At 47.2% G+C, this 14,822-nt stretch overlaps 1 non-coding gene across 1 annotated transcript; it reads right to left on the bottom strand.

Annotated features, from left to right (window-relative positions):
• Positions 1-378: 378 nt before the first annotated feature.
• Positions 379-592, bottom strand: LOC139179299 (small nucleolar RNA U3). The gene has a single exon (XR_011563660.1). It is a non-coding gene; the product is annotated as a small nucleolar RNA U3 (small nucleolar RNA).
• Positions 593-14,822: the final 14,230 nt, after the last annotated feature.

Here is a 14,822-nt window from a genome sequence, read left to right as displayed (position 1 = left end):
CCTGGTCTGGGAAGATCCCCTGGAGAAGGAAATGACAACACAGTCCAGTATGCTTGCCTGGAGAATTGCACAGACCGAGGAGCCTGGCGGGTACAGCCCATGTGGTTGCAGAGTTGGACACAGCTTAGCTTAGCGACTAAACAACAACATAGCTTTTGAGGTGGCTACCCTTGGAAGTGAGATTCTCAGCGGTTAAAGCGTCTAAGCACATTTGTGTCAGAACCCTGTCTCTGTGGGCCTCAGGGGAACCTGACTCCTGAACTGGGATCTCCGAGGACGGGGTCTTTGAAGATGCTCCCAGGGGCCTTGGCCCTCCCAGCCACACGTCAAAGCTAACCTTGACGCAGGCTGCACGGTCCGTCCCTTCCCCCACCCACCCCCACTCAGACAGCATTCCCTCCCTCCTACCCTCCCAAAGGAAGAGAAGAAATGATCATCAAAGGCCAGTGGCCGCTGAAGAGGCAACACCAAGAGCCGCTGCACGCTTGGGAGAGAACGCTGTGTCTCCTCCTCGTGGCTTCGGGTGGTCTACATGGTCAGAGAAACTTCTCCAGTAACCAACTATAGCCGTGATGCCTGAAAGCATAGTCTTATGGTTTGTCTTCCTGTTACTGGAACCGTAGATCAGTTCTGGAAGGGACTTCAAAAGATCATCTGGGCAGCTCTGCCTCTGAAGAGCAACCTGGACCAGACACATCTCCGCTGTCTCTGAAGGTTCCTATGAGGGAAACGCTGCTGATGCTCTCTGGATAAGAAGCTGCTCTTACAACGCCTTGAGGCAAAGGGGACCAGTCGGAAACATCCTGCCTTGGGCAGCCTGCAGTGGGTTCCCATTTATGGAAGGCGACGGGCACTGCAAATCAAAGGCTTTAAAAACAGCTTCAGCCTGCATAGTTTCCGAATAAAACGATCCTAAATAAACAACCGGACAGCTGAATTAAGATGCACTTATATTCTTACAAAGAAAGAATATAAATGAGCTATGTGAGGATTTAAATGCATGGCGGTAAATGCAAGCGGCACAGACCATTAAATACACCCATTAAAAAAAACTTGAAAAAAAGAAAAAAAAAAACTTGGTTTGACAGAGAAACACAAATATCATATGATATCATCTACATATAGAATCTTAAAGCGATACAAATAAATTATTTTACAAAACAGAAACAGACCCACAGACATTGAAAAGCAACTCATGGGGGAAAAGAGGGGGAGGGATAAATCAGGAGTTTCAGATTAACATATACACACTACTGAACATAAGGTGGATAACCAGCAAGAACCTATTGTGCAGAACAGGAAACAATAGTCAATATTTTGTAATAACCTATAAGGGAAAAGAATATTAAAAAAAGTATATATGTATGTATGCTAAATCACCTAACGCCTGAAACTAACACAATATTGTCAATCAGTTATACTTTGGTATTAATTAATGAAAATAAAAATATGTAAAAAGTGGAAAAAAACTTGGCTTGAGAGAATATTGATGACATGGAGAGACACTGAAAACATAAAGCATCTCATAAAATAGAATGTTTAATAGTCAATTTTTTATTTATAGAAAAGATGAGAAGCATGTTTAGTAAGATCTTAATAACGGCTGTCTTTGGGAGGTAATATAGGTATTTTACCCTTCACTTGCATAGCTGTACTTTCAGAGGCTTTGCAATGAATACAGATTAGTTTTAACTTTTTAATTATACAAGTAATGCACAAATGTGGAATTCGGGGTGACGTCTTCGAACGAAACATGTAAGGTCAGCAGATCTCTAACCACCACCCGCCCCAGGGCCCATCCTGTTCCATCAGTGACCACGTGAGGAGTTTAGTATCCTTCCTTTGAATCTTTTTCCTATGCATTTTGCACAGGTGTATATGCATTTAACACATTTAGAAAAGGGCAGCATTCTTTCAGGGTTTTGCTTTCACAGATTAGATGCTATAATGTATGCACTGTGCTGATACGTAACTTGTTTTGCTTTTTCACTTACCCACAGACCTAGGAGATCTTCTGGTTGGTATAAGGAGATCTGTGTAGTTATTTTAACTGCTACATAGTATCTCCATGGTGGATCGCAGTTTGTCTACCCATCCATAACTGATGGATACGTAGGTTGTTTACAGTCTCCAACGTACAGACACTGGAGCCTTGAAATCCTCACTCAAGCTGATATACTGCAGGTACATACTCACTTCTCTAGAGATTTCTTTTTTTTTTTTTTTAGTTTATTTTAATTGGAGGCTGATTACTTTACAATATTGTAGTAGTTTTTGCCGTACATTGACATGAATCAGCCATGGGTGTACATGTGTTCCCCATCCTGATCCCCCCTCCCACCTCCCTCTAGAGATTTCTAAGGAACCAAAGCTATAGTCATGCACATTTTAAATTTAAATAGGTAACCCTAAAGTACATTCCAAAAATAAGATTTGCCTGGATTTTCCCACTAATGGTATTTAAGATACCTGCTCCTTGCCAATACACGATCTCATCATCAATCTTTTAAATTTTTTGTAAGAAAATAGGATTATTAAAGGTCGTCCTGTTTGGCCTCCACCTCTGACACTTGACTGGGTCTTTACTGTCCTCCAAGGGTCCAGCAGGCTTTCTCCCTCACAGTTCTGTGCTCAGTGCCCTGGGTGGCTGGGGTCACGTGTCTGAAGGCTGGGCAAGGAGTGCGAGTGGGAGGTAGGTGAGAGGGGAAGTCCCAGAAATGCAGGAATCATTTCCCAGCACCAAGCACCACACACGGACCACTGGTCTACCTCCAGAATAAACGTCAGCTCTGTCTGCCTCTTCTGACTTTGTCACCCCCATACGAGACCCAGGCATCCTCATCCATCACATAAACCCTGAAACTCTCTGCCATTGTCCCCCTCTCCCACTCTTGCCCTTTCAGTCCTGTTCATTTCCCACCCGACAGCCAGATGAAGCTTTCCGGAAATGCACTTCAGATCCTGTCACTCCCATGCTCAGAGGCTTCCGATCGCTTCCTGCTGAACCGGGAATTATACCCCAGCCCTTTTCCAGGGCTGCAGAACCCTGCACCCTCTGCCCTGCCCCCCACCCACTGGCTTCTTCTCTGCTCTCCCCCTTACTCACTACCGACCAGACACCTGGGTTGCCCTCCTACTCCACAAAAACCTCCCAACTTCCCCAGGGACTCCAGGGTCCCTGTCCACCTTGCTCCCTCTATCAGGGACATGCTTCCCAAGCTGACGCCCACTCACCTTTCAGATCTCAGCTTAAATGCCATGTGGTCTACAGTGGGTCTTCCCAGCTTGCTCTAATTTCCCACCTTTTGCTTTCATGGCACCCATCACAACCAAAATGCAGAAGCTATCTGTGTGCTCATTTCCGATATTTCAGGTCCGTGGGGGTAGAGTCTTGTCCACTGTTTCTTTCCTGTATCTCAGCACCTAACGCAGTGCCTGGCACATTCTATTAATAGATGGCTTGATGAGCAGCGAATGCACGGATGGAAGGATGCACAAGAAAGGGGGAGGGGAGGCATCCTAGGAGCTGGGGAGGAAAGGGGGGGAAGTCAGGAGGTGCTCAAGGGAACCCTTGATCAGGAAGGAGCCCGGGAGGAAGGAGGCCTGGAGGTGGCTAAGAGGATGAGCATTCGATGGCACCTTCCGGCTGTCTGCTTTTCTGGGATGCAGTTCCCTCTGTGACCCCAAATCTCAGTAAAAGCCTGTGCTGCTCAGATGAGTGGCGCCTTGGGAAGAATTTAAAGGAAGATGAGTTGCTTCTGAGTCCAGGTGGGGCTAGAGAGACAAGGACAGCTGCAGGAGGCAAGTCAGAGACACACACCCCTGGGAATCCTTAGTGGTTCAGTCCAGGTGGGGACACCATGGGTCCCCATGGTGGAGACTCACTGAAGGGAACAGTGACCCCCACACGGCTAGAGGAATTTGGTGATTCCATTATTCCACCAGGTTCCCCATTTCCTTCAAGGGAAAAGAATATTAAGGTAAAAAACAGGAAGGACAGCAAGAATGAAGTGGGCTTATTCCTCTTAGAGGTGGGTGTTCAAGGGAAGTGAGCCCGAGCCTTGGCCTCAGCTGAGTTCTGGGTTCCAGTGCCAGACCCTCCTCTGCATCTATAAAGTGGGCAGGACAGTCACTGCCTTCATCCAGGTGTCGACAGATGACACAACATAACAGACTTCAAATCTTGGCTCTGATTGATGCACTTTTGACTTCGTTCACAGCAGGTGAGGGGAAGGGAAGGCACAAGCCCAATGCCAAGAGCAGGGACCCTGTGAGTGTGAAACCCGGGTGACTGCACAGGTCATGAGGCCCGGCAGCCAACCCTCCCCCCATGCAAACTCACTTCTGGCTTAATGCTCTGCTTTAATCTTGACAGCTTGAAATCCGTCATTTTTGAACAAGGGACCTTGCACTTTTATTGTGCACTGGGCTCTGCATATTAGATTATGTCGCACGTGTGTGTGCACGCGTGTATAAGAGAGAGAGACAGAGAGAGAAGAATGCTGCTGTGAGTGATCAGCAGAGAGATGAAGTGATGGTCTCATCAACGAAGCGATGCTAATTGATGGTAACACCCACCCTATGGGACCAAGCCAGCACCACACACCAGCAAGATGAGACATCACCTAACAATAGCCCCCTCAGTTCTAATCATTAACAACCAAAACAACCCCTCCTAGACTTTGGGCTGGTACCCAAACACCCCACACCCGCAGGCTGAGGCCCAACGCCCAGCCGTGCCAGGTGTGGGCTCCCTGCGAATCTTCCCGAGGACTCAACCAGCGCCGGAGGCTGTTTGCTGGTTTCTGAACAAGAGGCTCGCAATGTGCTCGCTCCCACAAGCGCTGCCTGAACTACCTGTGGGCAGCCCAAATGCTGAGCTCACCACTGGACGAGATGGTGAGCTCCCTGAGGGCAGGAGCTGGGCCGGCATCTCCTCGGTGTTGCTGAGGCTGGTTGCTGCGCTTGGAACTCAGTGGGTGCTCGGGAAACACACACTGGCGTCACGCATGTCGTTCCACAGACACTTATCATCTGACAGTGGTGGCGGCCACAGGCAAGAGGAACGTAAGACAAAGGAATACAGAGAAGTCTGCAGTCTGAGGACACCCCTGCTGGTCCGGAGGCTAAGACTCGCACTCCCAGTGCAGCAGGCTTGGGGTGATCCCTGGTCAGGGAACTAGATTCCACGTGCCACAGCTGAGAGTTCGCACGCCACAGCTAAAGATCCTGTGAGTCGCAGCTAGGACCTGGCACAGCCTAAATGAATAAGTATTTTTTTTAATTAAGAAAAAAATTACAGTCTGAGCAAGTATTTGGACTCTTACTAGCAGAGGCTGTGCCTTCTGCAGTCTGGGACTCACTGCTGAGAAGTGGGAACAAGGAAGGGCTTCTCCTTCTAAATCCACTTCTACGTTGCTGCTTCAGTGTTCAACGCCTGCTCCAAACAGGGCATTTGGTGAAGAGGAGTGAGAGGCCCCTGACAGCGTCAGCAGACCCTGGCCCTGATCCCACTCAGCTCAGTGCCCTTGGCCAGACTACTCCCTCCCTGGACCCCCCATCCCCTCCATCAGGCGAGCTTACTGGATTAGGGCTGCACTGGCTGTCCAATACGGCAGCCGCTCACTTGAAATGCCACTAGTGAGACTGAGACACTGAATTTAAGATTTTGTTTGTTTTTAATTAACATGAATTTTAAAACTGATATACAATCAGTCATTGGAGAATTAGAATCATTTGGAACAAACAAACTTCAGGTTTTGGTTTTGACACAGAGGTTTTAGAATTTATTTTTGTTCACCGCCCCCCTCAAAAAAAAACCTTCAAAAAAAAAATATCGGACTTTCTGAGTACAGGTGTTATCTTAAATGGCTGAATTATAAATAATGTCTCTGGTCAGGGTCACAGCTAGAGTTGGAGCTGATGTCCCACCTTCATTGTAAATTTGATAAAAATCTAAACACAGATGAAATGTTTCTGAAGAAATTTTAGCATTTGAAGAGGTGTGATAGTGTAAAATACAGATTTTGAAGACTTAGTATGAAGAAAGAATGCAAAGTATCTCATTAACACTTTTTGCATTGATAAGATAATAGGATGAGCCAACAAAGGCCCGTCTAGTCAAGGCTATGGTTTTTCCTGTGGTCATGTATGGATGTGATAGTTGGACTGTGAAGAAGGCTGAGCACCGAAGAATTGATGCTTTTGAACTGTGGTGTTGGAGAAGACTCTTGAGAGTCCCTTGGACTGCAAGGAGATCCAACCAGTCCATTCTGAAGGAGATCAGCCCTGGGATTTCTTTGGAAGGAATGATGCTAAAGCTGAAACTCCAGTACTTTGGCCACCTCATGCGAAGAGTTGACTCATTAGAAAAGACTCTGATGCTGGGAGGGATTGGGGGCAGGAGGAGAAGGGGACGACAGAGGATGAGACGCTGGATGGCATCACTGACTCGATGGAGGTGAGTCTGAGTGAACTCCGGGAGTTGGTGATGGACAGGGAGGCCTGGCATGCTGCGATTCATGGAGTCGCAAAGAGTCAGATATGACCGAGCGACTGAACTGAACTGAACTGAACTTTGGCCACCTGATGCGAAGAGCTGACTCATTGGAAAAGACCCTGATGCTGGGAAAGATTGAGGGCAGGAGGACAAGGGGATGACAGAGGATGAGATGGGTGGATGGCATCACCAACTCAATGGACATGAGTTTGGGTGGACTCCATAACTTAGTAACGGACAGGGAGGCCTGGCGTGCTGTGGTTCATGGGGTCGCAAAGAGTTGGACATGACTGAGCGACTGAATTGAACTGAATGAGTTAAAAGACATTATGAAAATTAATTTCACCTGTTTCTCGGTTCCATTTTTAATGTGGGCACTAGAAAACTTAAAAGTTACATCTGCAGCTCAGAGCCTCCTTCTACCGGACAACACTGGATTAGGGAATCTCTAAAAGTACTTCCTTTTAAAAAATATTCTGACATTCGACAATGCAACAGTGCTGGGTAATTACTGAATTTTAGGTTTGCTTCTTCAGCATCGCAGTTCTTATCGCGTTCTGAGGTTTGTACCTCGACGTTCCAAAGGAAAACTGCCTCCTCTACACTCATCTCCAACTATAGGGATGGGCATGACCAGGCCTGGCCAATCAGAAAAGAGCACCCTCCCTTTGACCACAGTGATTGGCTCAGATATGACACATGATCACCAGGCAGCATCAATGAGACGCCCGTTTGATTGCAAGATTGACAGCGAGTCTGGCGTCCTCCCTGGGATTATGGAGGGCGTAAAATGGAAGCCTAGGTCTGAAGGCAGCCCTCCTGCCCCTCAGGAGAGACCAGCCTGCCTTGCAAGGAAGGCAGCACAAAGAAAGGAGGACCAGAGAGAGGCCAAGTCTTACATCGCAAGTCAGGATCTATCCCTGGGAAAAAACAATTCCTTTTTGTTTAAAGCAGTTTGGATCGTAATTCTGACCCTGGAATCATGAACACCACCTAGACAGTTGATGATTCCCCTTAACTCAGGCTCAAGTGACTGTCTTCTAAAACTGCTGGGCTAGGGACTCCCCAGGTGGCCCTCTGGTTGGGAGTCTGCCTACCAGAGAAGGGTACCTGGGTTCAGTCAGGGAAGATTCCACTTGCTGCGGGCCTGCTGAACCCTTGCACCGCAACTGCCGAACCCAGGCTCTAGAGCCTGCCAGCCCCAACTGCTGAGACCCAGCCTCCCAGAGTCAGTGCTCCACGACAAGAGACCCCACCTCAATGAGAAGCCCACACACCACAGCTAGAGTAGCCCATGCAGAAGGAGGACACTATGCAGCCTAAAATGAAATAAAATAAATACATAATAAAGTTTTTTAAAAATAAATAAAACCATGGGATGCCGTCCTCAGTTCAGTTCAGTTCAGTGTCTCAGTCATGTCCAACTCTTTGTGACCCCATGGACTGCAGCACGCCAGGCTTCCCTGTTCATCACCAACTCCTGGAGTTTGCTCAAACTTGTGTCCATCAAATCAGTGATGCCATCCAACCATCTCATCCTCTGTCGTCCCCTTCTCCTCCTGCCTTCAATCTTTCCCAGCATCAGGGTCTTTTCTAATGAGTCAGCTCTTCACATCAGGAGGCCAAAGAATTGGAGTTTCAGCTTCAACATCACTCCTTCCATTGAATACTCAGGACTGATCTCCTTTAAGATGGACTGGTTGGATCTCCTTGCAGTCCAAGGGACTCTCAAGAGTCTTCTCCAACACCACAGTTAAAAAGCATCAATTCTTTGGTACTGAGCTTTCTTTGTAGTCCAACTCTCACATCCATACATGACTACTGGAAAAACCGTAGCCTTGACTAGACGGACCCTTGTTGTCAAAGTAATGTCTCTGCTTTTTAATATGCTGTCTAGGTTGGTCATAACTTTCCTGCCAAGGAGCAAGCATCTTTTAATTCCATGGCTGCAGTTACCATCTGCAGTGATTTTGGAGCCCCCCAAAATAAAGTCAGCCACTGTTTCCCCATCTATCTGCCATGAAGTGATGGGACCAGATAACAAGATCTTAGTTTACTGAATGTCGAGTTTTAAGCCAACTTTTTCACTCTCTTCTTTCACTTTCATCAAGAGGCTCCTCAGTTGAGGCTGTCCTCAATCCTCTCCCAAACCCTGCCTTCTCATGCTTGCAGCCTCTTCTCTCCTGGCCACTCTCTCACCTTCCCGTCAGCTGGAATAACTTGTAGTGACAGGAACCAGTCCCACTTGTCTTCCTGCATTTTCACATCCCTGCATTTCCCACTGCTTGGGAGATCTCCTCTCTCTCAGTCTCCACCCCCACTCTACCCCCTGCCTCCTAGGCTCTGGCAAACTCTTCATCTTTCAGGTCTGAGCTACTCTTATCAAGGTCACTGATGACCTCTGTGTTGCCAAACCCAGTGGTCACTTCTCTGTCTACCTCTTATGCAACTTTGACCACATTCCACACAACTGTTCCCATCTTCTTGAAACTTTTCTCTTGGCTTCTGTGATACCTTATTCTCCTCCTCCTACGTCGCTGACCACTCCTCAATCTCTTCATTCGTTCCTTTATTCTTTCATGCTCTCCTTCAACAAATATTTACTCAGCCTACTACTTGCTGAGCCCTATGCCAGGTCCTAGGCAGTCACAGAACAAAGCCCTGCCCCGTGGAGTTTATATTCTAGGGCAACTCTCCTTTATTGATTGTCCACTTCTGCTCAATCTCCAAATATTGGTCATGTGTGTGTGTGTGTGTGTATTAGTCGCTCAGTCGTGTCCGATTCTTTGTGACCCTTAGACTATAGCCTGCCACCAGGCTCCTTGTCCATGGGATTTCCCAGGCAAGAATACTGGAGTAGGTTGCCATTCCCTTCTCCAGGGAATCTTCCTGACCCAGGGATCGAACCCCAGTCTCCTGCGTTGTAGGCAGATTCTTTACCGTCTGAGCCACCAGGGATCTCTTGTCATTTCCATCTTATCCAGTCTTGTGGCTTTAAATTCCATCAATGTGTTGATGACTCCCAAATATTTATCCCTAGCCCTGGCTATTTGCCCTGAACTCCAGACTAATGCATCCAACTACCTACTTGATTTACACTTAGATATCTACAGATTGCCTCAAGATTAACGTGTTGAAAACAGAAATGTTTATTCCTCAGCTCTCAGCCTGAACCTGTTTCTCCACCACAGTCAATGGCACCATCACCTACCCAGTTGCTGAAGAAGCCTAGGAGTCATTCTGATTCCTATCTTTTCTTCTCACCCTGCTCCCCATCCAGCTCTGCCTCCAGAATGGACTCTGGAACTGCCCACTTTTCTCCATTTCCTCTCCTACTCCAGGTCACCCTCCTCCATCCCTGGACCAGTATTGTGATGACCTCTTCACTGGTTTTGCTGTATCCACTCTTACCCATCACCCTCATCTCCCCTTCTTCAGCCTGCAGCCGGAGCGATCTTTTAAAAATGTCAATCAGATCACATCATTCCTCTTCTTAAAACCTTCCATCAAACAGCATGGGAGAAGACATTTGCAACATTTATGAAAGACAATGGATTAGTAACTCTAATATATAAACAAAGAAATTTAAAAAAGAGAGACAGCCTTGTCAAAAAAATGGACAAGGGATATGAACAGCCAATTCACAAGAAACTCTAAGAGCTAATAAACACAAAATTACATGTTTAACCTCACTAGTAATCCTGAAAACACAAATTAAAGCGAGTTACCGTTTTACACCCAAAACACTGTCAAAATTTTAAAAGGCTGACAATATCAACAGTTGGCAAGGATATAAAGAAGTGGGAACTTTCAGATGCTGTTTATGGGAATATAAATTATGATGCCAACTTTAAACAGCCATCTGGTAACTTCTTATAATGTTAGAAATGCACAAACCCATTAATTCTCCCATTTCAAAATCAGTTGAAATAGTAAAAACCAGGATGAAACCTAAATGTCTATCAATATGAGAATGAATAAATAAAATATGATATTCATGTGCCCAAGTAATTCTATATAGCACTGAAAACAAATTAGCTAAGTTCACTCAACATCTCTCAAGCATTTTTGGATGAAAAAAGGCACCCATAAAATTTGCTCAGGTGCTCAGTCGTGCCCAACTCTTTTCAACCCCATGGACTGTAACCCACCAGACCCCTCCATCCGTGGGATTCTCCAGACAAGAATACTGGAGTGGGTTGCCATTTCCTTAGCCAGGGGATCTTCCCGACCCAGGGACTGAACCCACATCTCCTGCATTGGCAGGTGGATTCTTTACCACTGAGCTGTCGCGGAAGGCAGAAAAAGACTGCATGCTTCCATTTACGAAGATTTAAAAATTTAAACTTCAAGAGAAAAATGGTTTCCCATTCCCCTAACAGTGAATTCCTACCCAGGACCACAAGGCCTGTGTCCTCTGTCTCTTGCCTCTCTAATTCCATCTCATCCCACTTGCTTAGCTCCAGCATAGACAAGGGATATGTCCAAAGAGAATGCTGTTTTCAAGCGTTCTTCAAGCACTGCATTTTCGTGCCCACCTTAGAGCCCTTCCATAAACTGTTCCCTCTCGCTGGCACTCCCCCTAAAGCAGGCTCCTCACCTCCAGACACTGTGTTTACCTATTTGTTTATACCTCTGTCCGACCCCACCAGACCATGATCTCCAAAAGAGTAAGAAGCTTGCTTCTGTTGTTCACTGGTATAACATGAATGCATGGCATTTTGTAGGTGTTCAATAAATGCTTGTTGAATGAGTCGTTGTGAATTCCTTTGGGAAGTCTTTCCTGCATTCCTAGACCAAGAAACATTCCTTCACTTTGCCCTTCAACAGCTTCCTGCTTGGCCCGCTCAGCTTTTCCCATTATGACTCAGCATCTCTTGATCTGGGTTCTAGACTGGCTGTCAGGGGAACCTGTGAACATCCTAAACTCTGGATCAAATTTCATATGCATGTGCTTATTACATCTTCTGGGAGAAGGTTCTTTGCTTCCATCATACTCTTTAAAGGGTCTATGCCACAAACGCACAGGAAAGTCTTCACAACATGGGTGTCTCACTTGCATTACCGTTTGACCAGGTCCTCCAGATTGTTGGCTGCTTGAGGGCAAGTCAACCACTGTTTTCCCAAACGCCAGAGAAGGGCCTGATGTGTAATAGATGAATTTCAGTGAAACCTTGAGTGAATGAATAAAGGAATAAATGCATGTTTTCAGAGTCTGGGTGGTTGTGGTTAGTTGCTAAGTCGTGTCCTAGTCTCTGCAACGCCAGGGACTGCAGCCAAACTCCTTGTCCTCCACTATCTCCCAGCTGCTGCTGCTGCTGCTAAGTCATTTCAGTCGTGTCCGACTCTGCGCGACCCCATAGAGGGCAGCCTACCAGGCTCCCACGTCCCTGGGATTCTCCAGGCAAGAACACTGGAGTGGGTTGCCATTTTCTTCTCCAACTATCTCCCAGAGGTCACTCAAATTCAGGTATGTGAGTTGGTGATATTATCTAACCATCTCATCCTCTGACACTCCCTTCTTCTTTTGCCTTCAGTCTTCCCAGCATCAGGATCTTTTCCAAAAAGTCAGCTCTTTGCATCAGGTGGTCAAAGTATTGGAGTTTCAGCTTCAGCATCAGTCCTTCCAATGAATAGTCAGGATTGATTTCCTTTAGGATTGACTGGATCTCCTTGCTGTCCAAGGGACTCTCAAGAGTCTTCTCCAGCATCACAATTTGAAAGCATCACTCTTCAGTGCTCAGCCTTCTTTACAGTCCAACTCTCACGTTTGTACATGACTACTGGAAAATCATTAGCTTTGGCTATACGGATCTTTGTCTTCAAAATGATGTCTCTGCTTTTTAATATGCTGTCTAGGTTTGTCACAGCTTTCCTTCCAAGGAGCAAGCATCTTTTAATTTTATGACCGTGGTTACTATCCACAGTGATTTTGGAGCCCAAGAAAAGAAAATCTGTCACTGCTTCCACATTTTCTGCTTCTATTTGCCATGAAGTGATGGGACTTGGTGCCAGGATCTTGATTTTTTTAAGACTGAGTTTTAAGCCAACTTTCTCACGCTCCTCTTTCATCTTCATCAAGAGGCTCTTTAGTTCCTCTTCACTTCCTGCCATTACAGCAGTATCATCTGCAAATCTAAGGTTGTTGATAGGTACCGGGTCCGTATCCACTCCCAGTCCCTTTGGGAGGCTGGACCTTGGTTCTGGGACAGAGAAGAGACAGAACGCTGGCCCCAGAGCTGGGCAGATGAGCCTCTCAGGACAGCATCCTGGCCTGGCCTCTCCTCTTGCTCACCTGGGCCCAACCACGCTGATCCGTTACAGGTTTTTCCATCCTTGACCTGGAGCTGGCTGCACCCTCCTCTCTCCTCCTCACCCCGCAAGATGAACCAGCTTTGGTACCAAGGGTGTTGCAGCCAAGGCCAAGGCAATCGCCAAGCTCAGGCAGCCCCATGGAAACCCCACAACAAGGCACCAAAACAGAGACCAAACCCAGCCCAGAAAACTCCAGGGGTGAGGAGGGGCGCCTCTCCACCAACGACTTAGGAATCCAGGCATTCCGGTGGGGCCACCTGGGCCAGGGCTGTGGGATGCCCGCCTCCCTCCATATAAAGAAACCCCACGCTCCAATGCCCGTGCCGTCCTCTCGGGGGCCAGGGTCCTTCCCCAGGGCTGCCCGCACACCCCCCAGGTACGCATTTCCCTGAGACGTTCATGAATGAAGTCCAGGCAGGCTGGGTCCTCAGGTCATCAGGAGGAATATTTAATGCTGTTGGCTCCATTGACTGAGGTCAACCGTGTGCCAGGCCTTGGGTGACATGACCTACATTTTGAAAAATTTAATCCTCACTATGTCTGTATCAGCCCCATTTGACAGAAGAGGAAACTGAGGCAGAAAAGGCCAAGTGGTTGGCCCAAGGCCCCTTGGCCAACGAGTGGCTAAGGCGAGATTCAAACAGGTCATGTGAGTCCCGTGACCTTCAGCTAAACCCTAGAGCTGCCGTCTCTAAAGCTGGTCACTTGGGGCTACACCTGATTACACTCAGGCCTCCCAGCAGCCCTGGCTAGGGGAATCACCATCATTTCCCTTATTTTATTCTATTTTTTAAATTAATTTTTATTTTATTTTGGAGTATAATTGATTTTGGCTTCCCTGGTGGCTCAGTGGTAGAGAACCTGCCAAATGCAGGAGACACAGGTTCAATCCGTGGGTCAGGAAGATCCTCTGGAGAGGAAATGGCAACCCCCTCCAGTATCCTTGCCTGGGAAATCCAGTGGACAGAGGAGCCTGGCGGGCGACAGTGTGTGGGGTCGCAAAAGAGCTGGACATGACTGAGCGACTCAACAGCAGCCCTGGCTGATTTACCACGTGCTCATCTCAGGTGTACCGCCAAGCGATTCAGTTTCACGTGTACAGACATCCCTTCTTTTCAGAGTCTTTTCCCACGTAGGTTGTTGTAGAGTGTTGAGTACGGGAGGTCCGTGTTGATGGCGGATTTTATATACAGGAGTGCATCTGTTAATGCCAAACTCCTAACTTATCCCTTCCCCCAACATTTCCCTTTTGGTCACCGTACGTTTGGCTCCGAACTCCGTGAGTCTGTTTCTGCTTTGTAAGTCAGTCCATTCGTATCATTTTCTTTAGAGTCTGCGTGTACAAGTGGCATCGTATGGTGTTTGTCTTTGTCGGGCTTGCTTCACTCGGTGCGATAACCTCTGGGCCCATTCACGCTGCTGCAAATGCGTTATTATTCCATTTTCGCACTCTCATCCAGGTTTATCCAACACAGTCCTTTCACTCTCCACAACAGTGCAAACACAACATTAGCCAAAATGCCACAAAGTTACAACACTGTCAAACAGAAAATGTGTAGTCCTGACTATGATGAAAGTCAAAAAAGCAATGTACATGTTGTCAAGGGAACCAGCAAGACCGCCATGAGTATCAGCCAAACAGGGGGTTCTGGGAGGAGCCTGCAGAGCTGGCCTTCACCCTGCTCATCAACGTCAGAGAGAAGGAGACGCGGGGGTGTGTGTGTAACCCCTCATAATAACATGTAAAAAGGGACACATTTTTAGCAACTAACAGTGAGTATTTGACCCTAGAGGTCAAAAGAGGACTCGAGCAGGAATGGCAGCTGCACAGAAGTACACCCTTTCCTGCCGGACCCTGCGGGCCAACAAGCAAGGGCATGAGCAGTGGAATGGAAAAACATGCTCTCGGGCTCATCCCTGCTGGCTTTGCCACTGACTTACCTCTCAGGAAATGGAAACGTGCGAGCTTTCCAGCCAGAAAATTTAAGGGCACCTTTGTAAGTAAATC

Source organism: Bos indicus, chromosome 2 (genome assembly GCF_029378745.1).
Source record: "Bos indicus isolate NIAB-ARS_2022 breed Sahiwal x Tharparkar chromosome 2, NIAB-ARS_B.indTharparkar_mat_pri_1.0, whole genome shotgun sequence".
NCBI lineage: Eukaryota > Metazoa > Chordata > Mammalia > Artiodactyla > Bovidae > Bos > Bos indicus.
Note: the sequence above shows the minus strand (reverse complement) of the source record. Positions and strands in the feature narration are given on the sequence as shown.